Genomic DNA, 22,858 nt, shown 5'->3' on the forward strand with positions numbered 1-22,858 from the left:
CCCAGGGGAGCGACCCTTGCCTGATGGGTCGCTCCCCATCTCTAAAAAAAGAAACAACAAAAAAAAAAAAAACACACAAAAAAAATTGCCCTGGTGCCTAGAGTGTTCTGCCCCCCCCCCCCCCGGGGGCAGTTCGGCCTAATAATAGGCCGATCTGTCCCCCGGGGGGGCAGAAATGGCCTAAAATAAATTTGCCCCCCCAACCCCCACCCCCCCCCCCCGGGAGCGACCCTTGCCTATGGGGTCGCTCCCCCTGCGTGACATTGGCGCCAAAAAACAAATCCCCGGTGCCTAGTGGTTTCTGCCCCCTTGGGGGCAGATTGACCTAAAATTGGCCAATCTGCCCCCAGGGGGGCAGAAATGGTCTAAATACAATTTGCCCCCCCAGGGGAGCGACCCTTGCCTGATGGGTCGCTCCCCATCTCTAAAAAAGAAACAACAACAAAAAAAAAACACAAAAAAGAAATTGCCCTGGTGCCTAGAGTGTTCTGCCCCCCCCCCCCGGGGGCAGTTCGGCCTAATAATAGGCCGATCTGTCCCCCGGGGGGGCAGAAATGGCCTAAAATAAATTTGCCCCCCAACCCCCCCGGGAGCGACCCTTGCCTACGGGGTCGCTCCCCCTGCGTGACATTGGCGCCAAAAAACAAATCCCCGGTGCCTAGTGGTTTCTGCCCCCTTGGGGGCAGATTGACCTAAAATTGGCCAATCTGCCCCCAGGGGGGCAGAAATGGTCTAAATACAATTTGCCCCCCCAGGGGAGCGACCCTTGCCTGATGGGTCGCTCCCCATCTCTAAAAAAATGAAAGAACAAAAAAAAAAAAAAATTGCCCTGGCGCCTAGAGGTTTCTTCCCCCCCTGGGGGCAGATCGGCCTAATAATAGGCCGATCTGCCCCCAGGGGGGTCAGAAATGGCCTAAAATAAATTGCCCTCCCCCCCAGGGAGCGACCCTTGCCTAAGGGGTCGCTCCCTTTGCGTGAAATTCACGCAAAGAAAAAACTCCCTGGTGTCTAATGGTTTCTACCCCCCCTTGGGGGCAGATTGGCCTCATCAAAATAGGCCAATCTGCCCCCAAGGGAGGCAGAAATGGCCAAAATATAATTTTCCCCCAAGGGGAGCGACCCTTGCCTAAGGGGTCGCTCCCCACCAAAAAAAAAAAAAAATGAAACCAAAAAAAAAAAAAAATGGTCCCTGGTGCCTAGAGGTTTCTGCCCCCCGTGGGGGCAGATCGGCCTAATAGTAGGCCGATCTGCCCCCAGGGGGGGCAGAAAAGGCCTTCCCGAAAATATGCCCCCCCCTGGGAGCGACCCTTGCCCAAGGGGTCGCTCCCTTTTGTCAATAACAATAAAAAATAAAATAAATCCCTGGTGTCTAGTGGTTTCTACCCCCCTTGGGGGCAGATTGGCCTCATCAAAATAGGCCAATCTGCCCCCAAGGGGGGCAGAAATGGCCAAAATATAATTTTCCCCCAAGGGGAGCGACCCTTGCCTAAGGGGTCGCTCCCCACCTCAATAAAAAAAAATGAAGCAAAAAAAAAAAAAAATGGTCCCTGGTGCCTAGAGGTTTCTGCCCCCCCTGGGGGCAGATCGGCCTAATAAGGCCGATCTGCCCCCGGGGGGGCAGAAAAGGCCTTTTCAAAAAAATGCCCCCCCTGGGAGCGACCCTTGCCCAAGGGGTCGCTCCCTTTTGTCAATTGCAAAGAAAAAAAAAAATCCCTGGTGTCTAGTGGGGTTTCAAAAGCCGGATTGCGAGCAATCCGGCTTTTGAAACCCTCGGAGGGACTTCAAAGGGAAGGAAATACTTTTCCTTCCCTTTGAAGCCCCTCCGGGCCTCCCAAGTGATTGAAAAAGAAATGCTTTTGCATTTCTTTTTCAATCGCGCTGGAAGCAGAGCTTCCAGCGCGACTAGGGAGGCCCCTGTGACAAATCAGTGCGCGCTCGCGCGCTGACGTCACAGGGGGGGGTGGGGGGGGGGTCGGGGGTGGAAGGGGAAGGGATTCCCCGGTCAGCCCTGACCAAGGGGGGTGGGGGGGCGTCCCTCGGGAGGAGCGCTAGCGCTTCTCCCGAGGGAAGTATTCAGGACGTAATGGTTACGTCCATGGCGCCACACGGGCGCTGCCATGGACGTAACCATTACGTCCGTGGCGGGGAAGGGGTTAATTGAGGTTGTTTTATTCCCCTCCTGAATGGTCCCCACTTTATCTGCTGTGAATGAATTTGTGAAAGCTCTCTGAATGTCTTTCTAGAGTGACAATAATACACGGTGTAAGTCAGTAAAGAGATGAATTGCCAGAGCCCTATAGATGACTAGCTGAACTATGGGATAGTGGTGCATGGTGCCTATATCTACAAGGAGAGTTGCATTTTCCGAGCTCAGGCTATCATTTATACTTTAGAATAGGGGCACTCTGTGAATGTTCTGGAGATGTTTCCGTTCTAATATATTAGTCCAGGTAAACAACCTTTATGCCGAATTTTTTATAACGAAGTCCTGGTTAACGAAAGCGGAACAACGCTTTCTTTAACCACGACTTCGTTATTTTGTGCCTTAACCACGCATGTCCTGAACAACGAACATGCATGGTTAAGGTACAAACAAGGGATTCGGCTGAGGAGGACGACGCAGATGACAAGGTGACGAATCAGGTAAGTGGGGGGTTTTAGGTTTTGGGGAGGGGGTGGGGGTCAGGGGGTTTTCGGTTTTGGGGTGGGGTTGGGGGGGTGGGGCGTTTTTGGTTTTGGGGAGGGGGTGGGGGGTCGGGGGTTTTAGGTTTTGGGGTGGGGTTGGGGGGGGGTGGGGCGTTTTTGGTTTTGGGGAGGGGGTGGGGGGTTGGGCGTCGGGGGTTTTAGGTTGTAGGGTGGGGTTGGGGGGGTGGGGCATTTTTGGTTTTGGGGAGTGGGTGGGGGGTCAGGGGGTTTTAGGTTTTAGGGTGGGGTTGGGGGGGTGGGGCGTTTTTGGTTTTGGGGAGTGGGTGGGGGGGTCAGGGGGTTTTAGGTTTTGGGGTGGGGTTGGGGGTGGGGCGTTTTTGGTTTTGGGGAGTGGGTGGGGGGGTCAGGGGGTTTTCGGTTTTAGGGTGGGGTTGGGGGGGTGGGGCGTTTTTGGTTTTGGGGAGTGGGTGGAGGGTCAGGGGGTTTTAGGTTTTGGGGTGGGGTTGGGGGGGTGGGGTGAGGGATGTAGGGTGAATGGTGCCTATTGCTAATGATTTTTATCAGGAATGCCTTTACAACGAAATATCGTTGTTAAGGCATTCATGGTAAAATCATTAGTAGTAAAGACGAGGTCAGTGTTCCGACCTCGTTGTTAAGGTTAGTAGTAGTTTAAGATTCGGTGTTCCGTCATATAACCATTAGTCCACGATGCAATGCAGGCTAGGGGTTGCATTGTGAATTTTTTAGTACATTGATATTAGTGAAATGTATAAGTCTTAACAGAGGTACAATGTGAATAGATAAGCACTGGGATAGTGGCGAAATGTGGGGGCTTGGCTGGAAATCCATTAGGAGTCTATATCTCAGCAAAAGAAGACCATCTCAAGCTAGACAGAAGTATAGTGAGAGATTGTTTATCAATTTCTCATTTTTTTCACATCAGAGCCCAATGTAAATCAGGAGACTTTTCATTGTGAGATCTCTGCATATGTCTCTGAGTCTCTATTGCAAATGACAGGCTAGGATAGAGATGAGAGCTCGGAGGATGTTTCCATGCTTGGCATTTAGTGCTCTACATAGAGCAGGACAGAAGTACATAATGAGAGCTTTGCAGATCTTTTAAGTTATGTCTTAATAATGCATGATGCAAATTGTAATGGAGGAGATCTGTGAGAATTCTGTGAGTGCTGGGGTGGCTTTGTATTGGCAGGATAGATAGAAGGGCATTGTCTGAGCTCTGCAGAAGACTTTACAGTTTTGCAGCCAGCTCAAGCCTCAGTATAGGACCAGGATGTGTCTTCTTGTCAGACATTCTGACAGAAGAACAATATTGAATATCAAATGTATTCTCTCTTCGGCCACAAAAGCAAAACATGGTCCCTCTTTCCACAGCACAAGGTTGTGGCAAGCATCAATGTATAAAATGATTTACAAGAGAAATCCAGCGGCTTCTACAGACCACCCGGCTTTCACTTTCCCCTGTGATGGCTTTCTCTTCTCCACTCTCCCTTCTCCCAGTGTCTTGATAGATTAGCAGTTGGTGCTTCAAGGCTCTTTATGGAGTGTGCATTAGGCTACCTGCACCGCACAAGCCCCTATTTCGGATTGCTTTGATAACTTTGAGTTATCTCATTTTTTCAGGTCTTGATCATGGCCATAACCTCTCTTCAACTGAAGTTTTTTTCTGGAAAGTATATTGTTACATATGCATTTGGCAGTGATATGCACCTGGATCCTTGAATTAGAAACAGTCAAGTACCCCTGACTCCATGTATGAGAGGTTTCTCATTAGCTGCTGCTGAGAGTGACCCTGCAGAGAACTGACAGGAGAGAAAAGAACAGAGCTTTGGTCAATCAACCTGCATCCCGGCACCCAATAATATCCTGTTCTCAGCACCGCAGGAATATAAATGCGTGTTTCCGAGTGCGGCAGATTCTGGAATTAATGAGATGGTCAGGGAATCTCCCTGTCCAGGCTGACTCCGTGGTTAGATCCTGCCAGCTGCTGCTCGTGTAACCACGCGAGAGGCCTGCGACTGATGCCGCCGGAACTTATTTCCGGAATCAGTACATGACAGGCTGCTGGGCTGCGAGGGCCTCGTGAACAAGAGTCTCAGATCTCTGTCTGTGTAATGATGGAGCTCTGCAGCTCTACATGGGTACCTTCCGCAAGGCTGCGGAGATAATGGTCTATTCATCATGTAACCGGTATTGCAGAATTATAACTGGAAGAAGTTAACTAAAGTTTTATATATAAATGTACCTAGATATGCGTGGAATGTGCATGTTTATATGTTTGAATCTATGGGCCATACATATATTTGTATCTAGGTATATCTCTAGCTATATTTACATAAATGCATTCCCATTGGATAACAACTTTTATTAAGGGTTCATTAAAGTTGACGACAGGAAGACAGGAACTAGCGTAGTTAGCGTAGTAGTTAACCCGTTCAACATTTTTTCCACCCCAGAGCAAATAATCAAATATGGTTGAGCCATGTTCCCATGAGGAGCAGGGTCACGACTGCTTTGCATATGGCTGGGTCCAAGCTCAGGTGGCATGGTGGGCAAAAAAACAATGGATTCAGGTTCGGGGATTGTTGCCAGTTGCTGTGTGTTTGGGGTGGGTGGGGGGTGTATTTCTTTGAATGCAGAGCAGATGTGCAGAATTTTCTATACTATTTATTACCATAAGGGAGGGACCATGTCTGAGAGTAGTCTAACTCTCCAGTGGGTCATGATGCGTTTACCCTAACAAACAGCATACACATCTGCATAAATGATTTATATATGTTCCTCTATGGGATTTTTATGAAACAAAGGTAGTTATTATTCAGGCCTAGGCCAATTGTATTAATCAGAGCGAAAGCACAATCCTCTTCATCATGCTCAGTTTGTGGATCAGCGAAGAACAAGATTACTGTGGTCCAGAAGAGCCAGATCTCTGTCACCTGTGGTAATGACACATGATTTCACAATTGTGCGGTGATAATGTCTGAATTTGTGTTTCTTGTTAGTACACTTTCTCTGTAGGATGTTGGGATACTTTTGTTGCACAAATTGCAGTGGTATAAAAAACCATTTCAGAGGGAACCATGAAATACATAAATATATCATGCTTCATCGTAATAATGATAGTTCCCTAAACCATTCTGCAGAGCATTATCACAGTCAGAGATACCATTCATGTCAGAGATACCAGGATTATGTCAATGGAAGACCGAATTGTTCTACATATTTATCCAACTTATGTGACAAAAAAGTAAATTATGTGGCACATTGTCTGCCAGTATAATTTCCATTCTAATTCCAGTAACTGCCCATCGTTATTTGCACGTTGAGCAAAACAGCTGCTTTTTCAACGAAACTACCACAGCACCGCATTAGTTCACCCGCAACTCTCAGTCTGCCAATACAACTTTCTGAACTACTCCAATCTTTTTTATTTAGATGACACCGTACTGGGAAAATGCCAACTCACAGTAAGAGAGTACAATAAAAATGCAAAAAGTAGCATTTTTACCAAGATCAGTAAATTCAGAAAACGTCAGGGATGGACAAACAATCTCTAGTTTCTGCAAAGTAAACAACCTCTAGTTTCAGCAAAGTCAACAGGTTTATTTACTAGGATTCTGATTTCTAATCTTAGTGTCCAGCCCTCAAGCTGCTCACTCTGATATCAATTAATCATAAGAGATGGTCTCGGACCTTCACAACAAAGAGAAACTAACACATTCTACACAAAGTAAACCCGTGTCCATTTGTTTCCTAACTGACCACATTTTAAAATCCATTTTCAGGCGCTTCAGCACATTTTAAATGAAAAAATTCTCCACTGAGGCACAAATAGTTTAAAATAAACACCACAGTCTGTACGATTGCACATACACTGAGTGGAGTACATTGTTTGATATGTTGAAGAATAAGGGCCAGATCTTCAGCATATGCCAAGGTAAATGTTCATGAATAAAACTCATTTTCCTTTCCTCGAGATCTATTCTGTCTCATGCTCCCCACACACAGAGATGGTAGACTAGTCCAAGCCTCACTACCGCTACTGGTTGTTTGTAGGTATATTGTCTACTAAATATTGCCTGACAGAAATTTTGTGATCCTAATATTGATTACAAAAAATATAATTCTGTTGGCTGTAGATTTGTCATTATTATCTCCTAATGAGTGGGATTAGGAGGGGGTAGATCAGGCTTTGTAAACCATATTTGAGTTACAATATTTCTGTGAGGTAAGAGTTTGTTTATGAAATTCTGGCACCATACCCCACCGGTTGATGGTGAGGGACTGAAGAACTGTGGGCCAGATGTACCAAAGGATTTTACCCATTCTGTCTCTATGGGAAAATGCTTTAGTACAAATGGCCCTGTGTCTCTTAACCTCTTAGCTCTAGTACACTAGAGATCGTTGATGAAATATAGCTAGACCCTAGTCTGAACAATCCCTTTGTCTATTGGTCATCAGTATTACTTTAATTTTCAAAATTGTTAGTCCCTCATTAATTAGAAAGCTTCCCAAATGGATATTTCTCTGACATGGAGATCATTTTACCAAGAAGGTCTTTTCACTAGTGTTAGTTGTTGTTTTCTGACTCTTTCATTTTTAGCAAGGAATGATTAGGCAAATTTGAAGTCTTTAATTCAGATGAGGATTTTAATCTGTGTATTCACATGGGTGAGAAAGGACAAAACATAGGTCATATACTCATTCAACATCTAAGGTCATTACTGAAATACTGTACTGCATTTGGTAGACCAAATGTGCTCCTAATGAATACTGAGGACCCTCCAAGTGTGAAATACACACAGAAGATAGAAATATTCTTCCGTGTTGATTTATATCCTGTCCCATGGTTTCACCTTTAAAATGGCCATTCAGTATTGAGAAAAAGACAGTTCTCTTTGTCTAGTCCTGCGTTACTAACAATCACTAACAATAGGCATTGTAGAATACTGCATAGTTAGATGATGTCAGCTTGGTCTTTGAGACACATTGTGACATCATTCACCGAAAAGCCTTTTAAGACCCTCAGACCATCACTGGCTGGCTACAGGGTGAAAATCCACAGGTTGACCGGATCTCATAGTTGGAACCCCTCAAGTTGGCACCATGTCAGCTTAAAAGCAGAGTGGGGTTCCTAGTCATGTATATGTTTATGATGCTCTTCACCCTGAGCAGATCATAAGCATTCATTAAAGGTAGTTGGCCTACGAAACTGTTACATTATTTCAGTGGTTAGTTTGTTATGTGAAAGACCTCCACATAACTTCACCTTATGCCTGGCACAACAATGCCACTGAAAGCCAACTCTATTCACATCGAAAACGTGCAAAGTCTTTTTCAAAATTTACAGTGTAGTTTAAGCACTTGTTCTGTTATGGTTTTATATCAGTGATTCATATGTTGCCACTGGAACTATTTACAGCTAATGGGCCCCATGTAGTAGAATGACGAGTGCCCACCTCATCATCACTTTAAGCAGTCTATTATAGTGACCCCTTCAATAGTAGCTTAGCGTAACTGTATAGAATGAGTTGACGATCTCATTGATCTCAAGAAAGTTATCAAATAGCAATGTCAAGAGGTGCTGCAGTTTTAAAGATGTACCATGAGGGGTTGTGTCTCAAAATACTGCAAATAGAAAAACTGTGCTACAAGTATGTTGTAGCAACAATATCGATAAACAGAATATTGCGGCGTTTATATTAGATTAATAAATATAACATCACTATCCTTAACTCCACATCTGTGTAACATGGAGATATATATTTATTATTTTCAAGGTACATATGCAGAGTTAGGTTTAGTAAACCTATACATTCCAATATATATATTTACCTTGTTGATATTTTGAACGTCAATATTTTTGCTACAATATTTTTGTAGCATTGTACTTAAAGCTCTGTATTGTGATACAATTCCACCATGATGACTTAACTTCTTTGTGACCAAAGACTAATACCTGAATCTTAGTCACGTTTCCGCTAAATATTACTACAACACCTTTTATACAATAATGACTGTCTTTTTCAGTCCAAGTCTTGTACATTGCGATTGTGTGATCTGCTCACACCGTCTTATGAATGTGGGTGTTATCTATATGAAGACATTCTGACTTCAGTATCTCTGAGCCCCGTTCTCTCTTTTCTGATTGTTCTAACTATCATGACTCTTTGCCAAAATGTATAAATGTATATATTCTTCATCTCCCAACTTTTTTACCTCCAGAAATCTTCCTGGTCTTTTAAAATAAGAAGGCCCATATTTATGGGGAATTGGTTTAGGGCAGCACTGCAAGTCTTCTTACTGTGCTGGCATAATCCAACGTGAAAGGGCATGAATGCACCGCATTTATGAAATATAGTGCATTCCTGTCCTTTTCCCCTGCACTGGTGCACAAATGGCTGCCTAGGGGCCAACGCAGGCAGTGCCTGTGTTGCATGCAGGATTGTTTTTGTATGTGAAGGAACACCTTCCTGCAAAAAAACAATTGCAAGAGGTGTTTTCCTCTTTCTGTGGTGCTGCAAAATGCAGCACACAATGTCCCCTGGGCATGGCGATTGGGGCCAGCGCCATGCAGGGGGCCCCAAGTCAGGGCCCCCGAGCGGGTGGAAAAAAAAAAATTATACTTACCGGGACTTACCTGGGATGGGTCCCCCTTCCTGTGGTGTCCCCCTGGTGTGGGTGGGGATGCCCCTGGGGCCAGGAAAGGGCACCTGTGGGCACTTTCCATGGTCTCTGATGCCAGGTCCCCTAATGCCTGCCCTGACCCAGGCGTTAAATAATGGCACTAAACTAGTTTAGCGCCATTATTTATGGCCCCCATTCCCTAGTGCTAGATATTAGCACGGGGGTTAAATATGGTGCAAAGGCCATATCGTCATTTTCTGGATGGGAACGCCTACCTTGCATCTCATTGACGTAAGGTAGGTTTTCACATCCAGAAAATGACATAAACTCCACAACTTTGGCGCTAGACATGTCTAGCACCAAAGTATAAATATGGAGTTAGGTTTGTGCTGAATTAGCGTAAAAAAATGACGCAAAGCGAGTATAAATATGGGCCAAAGAGGCTTTGAGTGGCTCAAAAATATAGATGAGTCTTGTGCAGCCGGAGCGTCAATAAAAGTGACACTCCCGCAGCACAAACCTCTCATATTTATGCCCCGAAATGCTTAATTTGCAAAAAAAAATAAAAGTGCAGGGACGAAAGGTTTTTTTCTCTGAACCACCAGGCACACCTGAATGCTAGTGTTGCTGTGTAGTCTTGATTACACCTCCTACCCTTTCTGACATCGCAACACACTGGTAGTCTGTTTATCTCGGCTCCGTCTGTTTCTTTTGTAACTGTCTTCCTATCTTTCTCTTCCTCCTTCTTTAAGCTTTTGCTGCCTTTCTGTCTCGTGCTCTGTGTAAACGTCTGACGAAAACTAAGCTACGCACTGACAAAAACTGACTCAATCTGAGAAGCTCTCTTGAGTGTCCCGGGGAGAGTTACTGAGAACACAGCATGAAAATCGATGTTTCCTCTCAACAGTTAGGACAGGACTGTCAATCTGCAGGGCCCTCGAGCGCATCCTTTGCACCTGAAATCTCTTTTGGTAAGCTTTGAAACAAAAGGAAGACCTCTTCTTGTATAAACCTTAGCACTCGAAAAAAGAATAATGCATGAAAGGGCATGCAAAGAATTCTTGGTGTATGAGTTTTAGGGTGAGCTGTAGTGGTTCGAAACTACCTCTTCAATGAATTTATTTACCAAAAGAAACACAATTAGATCTTTTTCCAGAAAAAAAACAACATTCCAAATTTAGGTCCATATTTATACATTTTTAGCACCGCATTTGCATCATTTTTTGACGCAAAAGTGGCGCAAACTTACAAAATACAACTGTATTTTGTAAGTTTGCGCCAGTTTTGCATCAAAAAGCGGCGCAAATGCGCCAACGCAGTTTTGCATCAAAAAGTTTAACGCCGGCTAACGCCATTTCTTTGCGCCACCTGGTCGTCAAATGTATACTTTGACGCTCAGCGGCGAAACCACTGGTTAGAGTCATTTTTTTTTACTCAAACCAATGCGCCATGTTGTAAAGAAAAATGACGCTAACATGGCGAAAATGACTTTAATCTGGTTTACGACGTCGCAAACTGGATACGCGCCTTTTTTTGCAGCAATAGTGTCAAAAAGCGCCGCATACACAGCAAAATGTGCAAAGGAGACCCAAAATGGATCCCAGAAGCTATGAGAGACCCCAGGAAGATGACAACCGACCAGGAACCAGCCAGGAGGATCCACACAAGACCCAGGCGAGGGTCTTTTTTCATTTTTAAAATTTTTATACACAAAAACCCCGTCATCCCCACCCACCCACCCACAAATAAAACACATGTAAAAATACAGTCCCCTCCACCCCCAACCCGCTTATACTAACTAATCTATCAGCCTATTCAAACCTAACACTAAGCCCCCTAAACCCACTAAATATAAGAACCAGGAAAGAGGAGGGAGGGGATGGAATCATGGCTGAGGGTCCAACAGTTACAAGTTTGCCCTCCGAACGATCTTTTTTATCCCACGCTGTCTCCTGCTGTTGCGGGACACCTCCTGCTGCCGCCTGTCCATCCTGCGCAATCAATCAATCAATCAAAGTATTTATAAAGCGCACTACGTACCCGTAAGGGTTTCAAGGCGCTGTAGAAGGGGGGGGGGGGGGGCTGGTGCTACTTATCAAAGAGCCAGGTTTTGAGGAGTCTTCTGAAGGCGAGTAGGTCTTGGGTTTGCTGTTGGTTGGTCGGGAGGGAATTCCAGGTCTTGGCGGCGAGGTAGGAGAAGGATCTGCCGACTGAGGTCTTTTGTTGGATGCGGGGAATGATGGCGAGGGCGAGGTTTGCTGAGCAGAGCTGGCGGGTGGGGGTGTAGAAGCTGAGTCTGTTGTTCACGTAGGCTGGTCCTGTGTTGTGGAGAGCCTTGTGTGTGTGGGTGAGGAGCTTGAATGTGATCCTCTTGTCTACGGGGAGCCAGTGAAGGTCTCTCAGGTGGTGGGAGATGTGGCTGCGGTGGAGTACGTTGAGGATCAGACGGGTGGAGGCATTTTGGATGCGTTGGAGGCGTTGCAGGTGTTTGGCCGGGATGCCTGTGTAGAGTGCGTTGCCGTAGTCTAGCCTGCTGCTGACCAGGGCCTGTGTCACGGTTCTTCTTGTTTCAGTCGGGATTCACTTGTAGATCCTGCGGAGCATGCAGAGGGTGTTGTAGCAGGAGGAGGAGACTTCATTGACCTGTTTGGACATGGAGAGGGAGGAGTCGAGGATGAAGCCGAGATTGCGTGCATGGTCGGTCGGTGTCGGTGGGGTTCCCAGAGCGGTCGGCCACCACGAGTCGTCCCAGGCAGAGGGGTTAGGTCCGAGGATGAGGACCTCCTCTTGCCCGAATTCAGCTCCAGATGGCTGTTTCTCATCCATTCGGCGATGGCCTTCATCCCCTCGTGAAGGTTGGTTTTGGTGGTGTGTGGGCCCTTGGTGAGGGAGAGGATGAGCTGGGTGTCGTCGGTGTAGGAGATGATGTTGAGGTTGTGTTGGTCGGCCACTTGTGCGAGGGGGGGCCATGTAGATATTAAACTGTGTCAGACTGAGGGAATAGCCCTGGGGTATGCCGCAGATGATGTTGGTGGCTTTGAAACGGAAGGGAGGGAAGCGGACTCTTTGGGTTCTGTCGGAGAGGAAGGAAGTGATCCAGTCGAGGGCTTTGTCTTGTATTCCGGCTTCGTGGAGGCGTGTTATTAGAGTGCGGTGGCAAACCGTGTCGAAGGCGGCAGACAGGTCCAGGAGGATGAGGGCTGATGTTTCGCCGTTGTCCAGTTGGCATCTGATGTCGTCTGTGGCGGCCAGAAGGGCAGTCTCGGTGCTGTGGTTCCGTCTGAAACCGGACTGGGATGGGCCCAGGATGTTGTTGTCTTCGAGGTGGCGGGTCAGTTGCGTGTTGGCGATTTTCTCGATGACTTTCGCCGGGAACGGGAGTAGGGAGATAGGTCGGAAATTCTTGAGGTCCTTGGTGTCAGCTTTGGGCTTCTTGAGGAGGGTGTAGATTTCGGCGTGCTTCCAGCATTTCGGGAATGTTGCTGTTTCGAAGGAGATGGTGATGACCTTCCGTAGTTGGGGGGCGATGATCCTGAGTGGATGGAGTTCATGATCTTGAGTGTCTCTGTGTCGTTGACGTTGGTCCAGGATGTCAGGCGGTTGGTGCGGGTGGTGCTTGCGGGGATGGGGTCTGGCGTGGTCGTGGTGTAGAAGCTGTTGTGGATGTCGGTGATCTCCTGGAGGAAGAAGGTGGACAGTGAGTCGCAGAGTTCTTGGGATGGTGGGATGTCGTTGACGTTGGCGCTGGGGTTGGAGAGTTCTTTCACGATGTTGAAGAGCTCTTTGCTGTCGTGTGCGTTGTTATCCAGGCGGTCTTTGAAGGAAGACATCTTGGTTAGTCTGATGAGTTGGTGGTATCTGCGGGTGGCGCCCTTGAGGGCTGTGTGGTTGTGAGGTGTGCGTTCGTGGAGCCATTTCTTTTTTAGTTTCCGGCAGTCGCGCTTGGAAACTTGGAGCTCGTCGGTGAACCAGGTGGCTTTTTTGCAGGCTTGGTTGTTGGGGGGATTCTTGAGTGGTGCTAGGGAGTTGGCGCAGTTGGTGATCCACTGTCTGAGGTTGAGAGCGGCGGTGTCTGGGTCGGTGGGGTCGGTAGGTGGGTTCTGGGCGAGGGTGCTGGTTAGTTGGTCTTCAGTAACTTTGCTCCAGCAGCGGCGGGGTGGTTGTTGGGTGTGGTGGTGCTTGGTTTGTTTCTTGAAGGTGAAGTGGATGCAGTGGTGGTCGGTTCACTGGAGTACGGTGGTGTGGTTGAAGGTGATGTGGGCACTTGTGGAGAAGATGGGCTCAAGTGTGTGGCCGGCGATGTGGGTGGGCGTGGTGACGAGTTGTCGGAGTCCGAGGTTGGCGAGGTTGGCGATCAATTTGGTAGAGTTGGGGTCGTTGTTGTTCTCTAGGTGGAAGTTGGGGTCTCCGAGGAGGATATAGTCCATGGAGGTGAGTGCGTGGGTGCTGGCGAGGTCGGCGATGGAGTCGTTGAAAGGTGCTCGTGGCCCCGGGGGCCTGTGGATGAGTGTTCCTCTGAGGGGGGTGTTGGGGTCGGTGTGGATCCGGAAATGTAGGTGCTCGGCGGTCTTGAGGGTGTCGTCCGTGTGGGTATAGACTTTGAGGGTGGATTTGTGGGCGATGGCTACTCCTCCTCCGATGCCGTTGGTCCGATCTCTTCGGGTGATCTTGTAGTTGTCCAGGATGGCTATGGCGATGACGGGCGCCGAAGATTTGTTCCACCAGGTTTCGGTCAGGAAGGCTACATCTGGGGCAGTGGTATCGAGCAGGTCACAGAGTGCGATGGCGTGCTTGCGTGCGGAGCGGGTGTTGAGGAGTATGCAGTGGAGATGGTTGGTTCCGGCCTTGGGAGGCTTTGTTGTTCTCCCATCTGTTGCATGTCACGTTGCATGTTCCTAAATTCCGCATTGACAATGACTGCAGCAGGGGTGGTCTCTGTGCCACTAGTGAATGGTTGTGCAGGTGCTGGTGCCATGCTTTGAGGGGGAGGTGCAGGAGCTGATGTTAGTGGTCCAGGAGTGGATGATGTCAAGGGACCTGCAACGGTGGCTGTCATCCTTGGTGCCACTTGGGTCGGAGTGGTGGTGCTGGTGATAGCGGCTGTTGTGGACACAGATGGGCCCCCTTGGGCAAATGCCCTCCAGACCCCTGTGGCTCTCTCATGGCGATAACGCCGTGCCATGTTGTGGAACCCAGACTCCACATCCAGAATGTGGCTGTAACTCATCGCCCCCCTCTGGAATTCTCGGATCTGATTGGCATCCATATTGGCAGCTCTAAAAAATAAGATAGCCAAACATTAGTTACATCATTGTGTGATACATCTACTGATGATATTCAAACACTTCCTCAAAATTAGCTTAAACAGCCCAAATCACAGTACAGATGATAGATTGTCCCTGAGGAAGTACATGCCAACGCAGCCTACGCTTCTCCTATCTAACAGCACAACAATGCTCAAAAATGTGTGTACCTACTTAAATGATCTATGCTTCATTGTTATGCCATTAGTCACATAACAAATGCTGCAAGGAGTCCACATGTAACAGGCCAACTAATGACTATCTTCTGGATGACAATCAAGACCCACAAGATCTGTGATTTGTAAATGGAATTGCCAGGATGGTATGCAGTTGCTAATCATGAGGGGGTATCCTAGGTCGGAACAAATGAATGTTGGACTTACATGTCTGTCTTCTACACTGGGATCCTCACACCTAGGTACACATACTTCAGAACCCTAACACTGTGCCTCAGGGGGTGATGGACATGCAACACATACTATCAAACATCAAGGACAGCCAGGAAGCTGTGGACAGCTGTCCATGGGTTTAGTCAGTCCACCACAGGTAAGGAGGGCTTCCAACTAGGATAGACACAAACATTGGACAATCACATCCACATTTATGTTCCTAGTTGCAGACAATTGTCCACATCATTTGCTACCACTAAATAACCTTTCCCAAAACAAGCACACAGATGCAAGCACCCATCTGGGCTTGAGTTGCATGCACACCTATGACATTCTACTCAAGTGCCACATAAACGTAGCACAACATGTGGAGCTAGATGCTGCTAGGAAGTCAAACGTACAGTCCAACATGTTCATTAGTTAACAGGGAGGCTCAAGTCTGTGGGTAATAATTTGGTATCCCTGTTCTGTGTGAATCAGGGTATGACTTGCTGACTAAATAATGAAAATGGCTACCACCAAAAGTTTCATTGGCATAAATGTAGCAACTAATATCACCCTGTTCACCTGCCCATGCCTACAGCGCAGCACTAGATTCTTAACTATGACTCTACGCCACTGGTTGTCCAATTCAAATATGGAAAAACAAGGCAAACGCCAGTCAAGTCCCACATCAGATCATGTGCCAGCACATCATACCTTGCTATGTGTCCGACACACAGGAGTCAATCACACTACAGCTACAAACACAACACAGAACTAATAAATCTACACTTACTGACTATGTCTGGGTCCGCAAATCGATCCACTTCTCCAATTGCATAGGGGGCTGGTCCACCTGTAAAACATGGAAGGGTGAAATGTGCTTAATGTCTGCACACTGTACAACACTTGGAACAAAAAATGACTGTGTGTGACATTATATATCATAGACCAGCACCTCAGGCATGTAGACACCCCAACAGACATACCACTGCAAACATTTATTGACCCTGTCACTCCAGTGAGTGATAGACACACATATGCACACATGCAGTGGCCCTAACTATCATGTGGTGACAAACCTGATTACTCAATTGGTTGCAGATTCATTTATAGAGGGTACTCCATTTCTTCATTTGTTGTTATGAGAGACTTGCAAAGCCACATTCCTGGTGCACTGCAATCACAGTCACCCAGGTATTGTGGCTTGTGCATCAAGGGACAATCAGTTAGTGTGTGATTCTCATGTGGGTTGAGTTTAGCTCTTGAATTATTATGCTTTCTATGGTTCATTACATGTGGCCTGTGTTGTCTGTAGGTTACAAATGCCACATTGCCAGTGTACCCAGAGCCAGATATGCCCCCTATGACACCATGATGGCAGGGATCCTGTGTGTTACTTGATGACAATCTTACGCTAAACATGGATTGGCCATTTATCAAAATCAAAACAAGAAAGAGATATATACTGACAGTGTCTATTTTGATAATCCGTGACAGAATGCATGGGCACAGGTGTAGTCATTGCACCTGAAATGTGTCACTCATTGCCCTGTGTACCTATATCGGGTATTGTAAATCACAGTTAGCCACATTCATCATCTAACATTTGCCAAGTTGGTTGATCTGCGGGTATACAACAAACTGACACTGTCCCCTAATTGAAACATGGTTTAGCAAATGTCCGACTGTGGCAATCTTGATGAGTTAGGTCTTAATTTGTATGCATCTTGGTAATGACAGCAGTCACAGGAATGCTGGTCTGCTGATCGTAGCATACACCCATGTCTGTCTATTATACATGTGCTGCACTAGATCAGCAGGGGTGTACCAAACGTAAACTAGCAAACTATTTCATCACTTTATATGTATGATGGAAGCGGTCAGGTTTCCCTTGTCCAACATCATGCAAGTAATGATTTGTGAACATGCATTCACCAAGTTCAGGTATTCCATGATGACCATTAACTTATGAAAATTGCATGGCTATAAAGTGACACAGATGGCAAATGCATCAGCTCTGTTCCAGCAATTGTGCCCAAGGCAAATTAAAACACACAGGAACAATGAATAGAGGGCCAGATATTTGTTTCTTCAATTGTAGCATTTGCTTCATGTTTAACGCTACAGCTATGGAAAGTAGCACCAAACATTTAGACATTATCCCGTGTGCATTACTTTGGCATCCATTTCTAATATAAATCCTGCACAAACCAAGTCAAAGTATCAGCCTAAGATATTACCAGAGGTTAGGAAGAACTTTGTACGTATGGCCATGAATACAGTTCAGACATGTATTCCAAATAATTGTGGACTACATTAATTCCTTGCTTTAGCATTAGAAATACATCTCATTCCTGGTACACTCACAGACCGTGAATAAAACATAAGTTTGAGCAGCATTACCATCATCTGTTGACGTCAAAGCAGCACTAATTTACAAGATCAAGTTGCGTTTTGTAAGTTTGTGCAGCTTTTGCGTCAACGGTAATGTGTAGCAAATATTGTATAAATCAGGGCAACTGTATATTTAACTTGCATTCCACATGTCCACAAACATTGCATGCAGCATGTCAACAAATCTGCTACTGTCACTCTGTCACTGCAGAGCATTTAAATGAGCACATTAGTCTGAATTGTACTCACCAACAGGCCCACCAATCACCACACCCAGGTGGTGCAGTAGGTCTTGCTCTCTGGCAACATGGTCAGCCCAGCAATGCTTGAGTTGGTGGTCGTTGCGCTTTATGTTGAATATTCGCTTCAGATGGTACAGCACCTTGGACCACCTGAGCCTTCTCGCCTCCGTGTGATACCCCTGTATCACCCTGCCACCAGCCTCTAACATCAGGGGGAGGAAGTGGCACACCAGCCAGATGAATGCCCCCAGCTCCTCCTCACCCATTCTCCCCAGACGTGGCCTACCCAACATGACAGAAATAATAGGAATAGGAAAGGGTAAAGAGGAAAATACAGGGAAAGGAGGGAGGAAAATGAAGCTAACAATACCCACTACACACTCCCAACAGTACAAAGACAAAATTAGACACCAAAAAAGAGAAAAACACACTTACACTGAATAACTGAGACAATTACAAAAACAACAGATGACAATTAGAATGGCACACAGGAGACAAAAGCACAATTTGGACAGACAAAACTCTCAGCACAGGCACACAGTCTAGAAGAATCATAGACTGCAAAGTGAAAGTGAAAGTACACCCACTGTACAATTTCTGTAAACATGATATCCTATTACATCACTTCCTGTCTCAAATGCGGTGCGTTTTTATTATGATGCGTGAAACTTTTATGACGCTTACGGGCTTTGCGTCAAAATGTTTTGACGCAAATGCTTAAATATTTCCCCACATTCAAAGTTCAATATATTTTTCATTGATAACCAATTTCATGGGGTGCAGTGTAGGAATTACTGCCAGCGACCAATGGATGTATAATGGCTGTGAGTGTCATTTTTCAACGCATATGCAGCAAAATTTGACGCATATGCGTCTTTTTTTGACGCGTTTGCATCAAAATATCTGTCTTTAACTGTGTTTGTGTCATTTCTCTCATTTGTAACGTACATGAAAGATGTAACTATACAGAGATAGGCTGTTAGGGCCTGCATTGTGTGTTTCAGTGTTTGGGCACATGTGGCAGACCGCACTACTGTGGACCATAATACTCATGTTGTTGTGCTGGATTAGCACTCTTAACTGACGCAACAGCAACCCAAACATTTGGAATTTAAATTGGTATTCCCTAGTTTGAGCAGGTGGTGCATCAATAGAGGATAGCAAGGCTATGCAACTTTGTACATTCACTCATTGCCTGTGTGTTTATGTCTGTGAATTGGCTATTTCAATTGTTGTTGTGCCTCAGTGTGAACGTCACAAGACGTGTTTTGAATAATGTGCTTGTATGCATGTGTTGTAAATGTGGATAACCATTAGATACCATTCAGTGTGGCACATCAGTCAGGATATGTGTTTGTCATACCCGTAGCATCTAATGCTGTGTGAACTTCCCTGACTTTGGGGACAAAACATCTCCCATGACAAACTATGCACAGGATAGATAAGGACGATTGATAATGGCAATGTTACAAGGGTAAGCCATCACATGTACTGGAATGTTGGATTCCACTTCTTCGTCACTTGTTTGTATACTACCCATGAGTCAGGCATTTGAAAATGCTAGGTAGGTACAGTGTTTGTGACACAGAGTCCCAAAACCAATCCACAAATGTGATGTTACACCACAGTTTGAGTCATATAAATGACCTATGTTTCTCCTGTGCATTGGAGGACCAGCAGACCATGCTGCATGTGTTCACATATTTCCAGTGGTTCATTGCAGAAAGGTGTCCAGTTCAAGTGTGTGGCTATGTGTACCCTGTGTCAGTATTGGCCTCCATGTTGTCACAGTTACGTGCAGGTCTAGTCATGAGTCTGTGGAGCCATTCCCTGCATTAACAGAGTATCCTTCAAAGCAGAATTGACCGAAAGCCAAAGAGAAATTGACAACACACATGGGGATAGTCCAGCTATGGCACTGCAGAAGTTTTATGAGGCTGACAACAGGGCAACCTTGGTGTGCTCACAAACTTAATGGATCAGTAATATGAAACAGGCAGGTTTCATCACAACATTTGTACACAGGGTGGCCTCTAAAATTCCCACTGCAACAGGGAACATCAGTGCCTCTGTGCTGATCAATCTCACAGCTAGTCACCACGCAAGCACCATCAATGGGTTGCGGCAAATGTGAATCTGTGTGTGGACTGCCAGGGCACAAACATGTTTTGTCCTTTCATACATATTAGCAAACGTTGTTTGCTGTGCTGGAGGCACCATACCAAATCCATGCATGCAGCCATAGTACACTGTCACTGTTTGTCACTCATGCATACATGAAACCCAGACAAGGGATGGGACCTGGATTAGGCTATTTGAATACATGTCCCAGACTATGATACGATAAGTACACTGATTACACTATACAATCTATTTGAGGATTCATTGTAGACCTAACAGACACAATACCCCAGGAGGAAAGAGAGTGCATGGAAAGCAACTATGAGACAAATGTGGCCACAGGGAACCTCTATGGTAACACAAAGACAGGAACCAGTCAGGCCAACAGGATGCAGGCTCTGTCAGGAACAAACATGAGCAAGGCAAATACACAGTAAGCAGACTTTGAGTGTGAAAAGCTGGAACAACACTGTGTACACTAAAAACTGTATTTGTGCTGTGGGCTGCAACGTAACAGAATAACCCAAGGCCTATGTTACACAAGTGATTTATACGGCAATGCACAACAAGGATATACATAAAATGGCAGCTTCTAAGCAGTTCCAGGCAGCAGCAATGGCAAAGCAGGTTCAAATGGCTGGTCTGCATGGAAGTGCTCACAGGTGTATGCAGCTTCAGTCTCTCACAGGTCATGTAGGTGAGAATCAAGTTCCAAGGGCCAACAGTACCTTTCACATGGGAAGCAATGGACAGGTGATTACAGGTCCTAGAGACTACCATGCAGTGCCTTATCGGACCTGAAGTCCATGCAGACAGATGAACTATGACTATGGCATGCCATACTAAAGAGGGAAGCACACAGGAGTCAGAATTGGAGTCTGAGTGTGTGTAGATGATGGCTGTCAGGGTATAAATAGTCCATTTACAGGGCCCCCTAGAGAAGGGTGGGGAGAGACTGAAAACATGGCAGTGGCAGGACTTATAACCTGGGATGGCATTCGCAGGGCATGTCTTGTGAGCAATGCTTGTCATACCTGGGGCACTCGTGCTATCCATTTGCAGCTTACATGGACTTCTTGTCACACATGCTCCTTGCAGAGATAGCTGATGTCACACTTACTGCTGTCAAGGGTCTGGTCATACATTCCTGTTAACAATAAAATTGCACATGCACTGCCTTATGTAAGAAGCACTTTTTAAACTTATGATTGATGGTGTCTTAGTTGTGTGTCATATGCTGCAATGGACCATGTTGACAACATGGATGTGTCTCATAGCTGTGGTCCTCTGATATTGCCCTTCAAATGTGAAATAGACAGGATATATGTCATCAACACTGTGTGTTAAGTTGGGTGTACATTCATACCCATCAAATATGATGTGGCTTTTTCACTATCCTAATCTGTATTTCTGCTATGCTCCATGAGGCTAAACTCTGATTATGATTCCTAGGGATCATGTGATGCACAAATAATTACCCAGACCATGGAACAAACACAGGGGTAGTAAGGGTGAAGAGGTGCCGCACATCTAGGCAGTAAAACAATATATTTGACAAGTGTAGAAGTTAGTAAAAAGTCTGGTGCACACTGGCCCAGTGCCTTACTACCCAGTAGGCACCAAATGGGGTACCAGAGTACCCAAGGACAAAATGGGACAAGATGGCCACAGCACACAGAATGTATAGTCCAACAGTGTGGCAAGGATAAGTATCCCTGATGTTGTGTTGGAGAGCGGAGGAAGCAAGAGGTTGAAAAAGTCTCAAGTCTTGTTTGTAGATGGTGTCTTTATTTGTAGGTGCTATTGATCATTGTGCCATCATCGAGATACAGCCAACACATGTTTCGTCACGCAGGTGACTTCATCAAGGCTGGGCCGTCAGGCCAAAAAGGTAGGTAGCGAAGGTGCCCTGTGATCAGCTAAGTGGGCCTGGGAGGGTGGATTAGATCTTCTTAATGGTCCATTAGACGCTCCGAAGACTGTGTGCCGCACGTCTGCACTCTTCTTTCCAGGGTGGGACTCCAGGATTATCAGGGCCTCCTCTACTTCCCTAACCATACGTGTTCATTACCTTACTCACCTGCTGCTGCTTGGGCAGCCTCGCCTACTAACAGGTCTACTTTAGCTGATAGCCAGTGTAGGTCTCTGAGGTGGGGTGAGATGTGGTCGCAGCGTGGGATGTCCAGAATGAGGCGGGAGGATGGGTTCTGAATTCTTTGCAGCTTTGTTTGCAGTTTGTTTGTTATTCCTGCATATAGGCCGTATCGGCTAATGACCAAGGTGTGGGTGACGGTTTTCCTGGTTTCGATGGGTATCCATTTGAAGATTTTGCAGAGCAGGCGGAGGGTGTTGTAGCAGGAAGAGGAGATGGCGTTGACCTGCTGAGTCATGCTGGAATCCAAGATGAAGCCCAAGTTGCGTGCGTGAGTGGTGGGTGCGGATCCTAGGGAGGTGGGCCACCAGGAGTCGTTCCAAGCTGAGGGGTTGGTGCAGAAGATGAGTAATTCTTTCTTGTCTGTGTTTTACCTGAGGTGGCTTGATTCCATCCAGCTGGCGATGGCGTGGAGTCCGTTGTGGAGGTTGTCCTTTGCAGTAATGGGTTTTTCGTGAGGGAGATGATGAGCTGAGTGTCGTCAGCGTAGGAGACTATGTTGATGTGGTGTGTTCGTGCGACGTTGCCAAGGGGGGCCTTGTACACGTTGAAAAGTGTGGAGCTGAGCAAAGATCCCTGACGGACGCCACAGGTGACATTGGAGGCTTCTGATGGGAACGGCAGAAGGCGGATTCTCTGGGTCCTGTCCGTGAGAAATGACAGGAGTTCAGTCCAGTGCTTTGTCGCGGATTCCAGCGTTGTGGAGGCGTGTGCAGAGAGTGTGATGACATACCGTGTCGAAAGCTGCGGAGAGGTCCAGGAGAATGAGTGCTGCTGTTTCTCCTTTGTCGAGCATGGTCCTGATGTCGTCTGTGGCAGCAATGAGTGCGGTCTCGGTGCTGTGGTTTTTGCACTAGCAGTGTCACAACATCAGTGTCTTCCTGGCCACGTGTCCATGTAGTGGTGTATGTGTTGTATGTCCTACAGGGTTGCTGTGCTGTGTGTATATAAGTAGGTTTCTGTACTTACCAACAAGTAGGC

The sequence above is a fragment of the Pleurodeles waltl genome, chromosome 7, assembly GCF_031143425.1.
Source record: "Pleurodeles waltl isolate 20211129_DDA chromosome 7, aPleWal1.hap1.20221129, whole genome shotgun sequence".
Taxonomy (NCBI): domain Eukaryota; kingdom Metazoa; phylum Chordata; class Amphibia; order Caudata; family Salamandridae; genus Pleurodeles; species Pleurodeles waltl.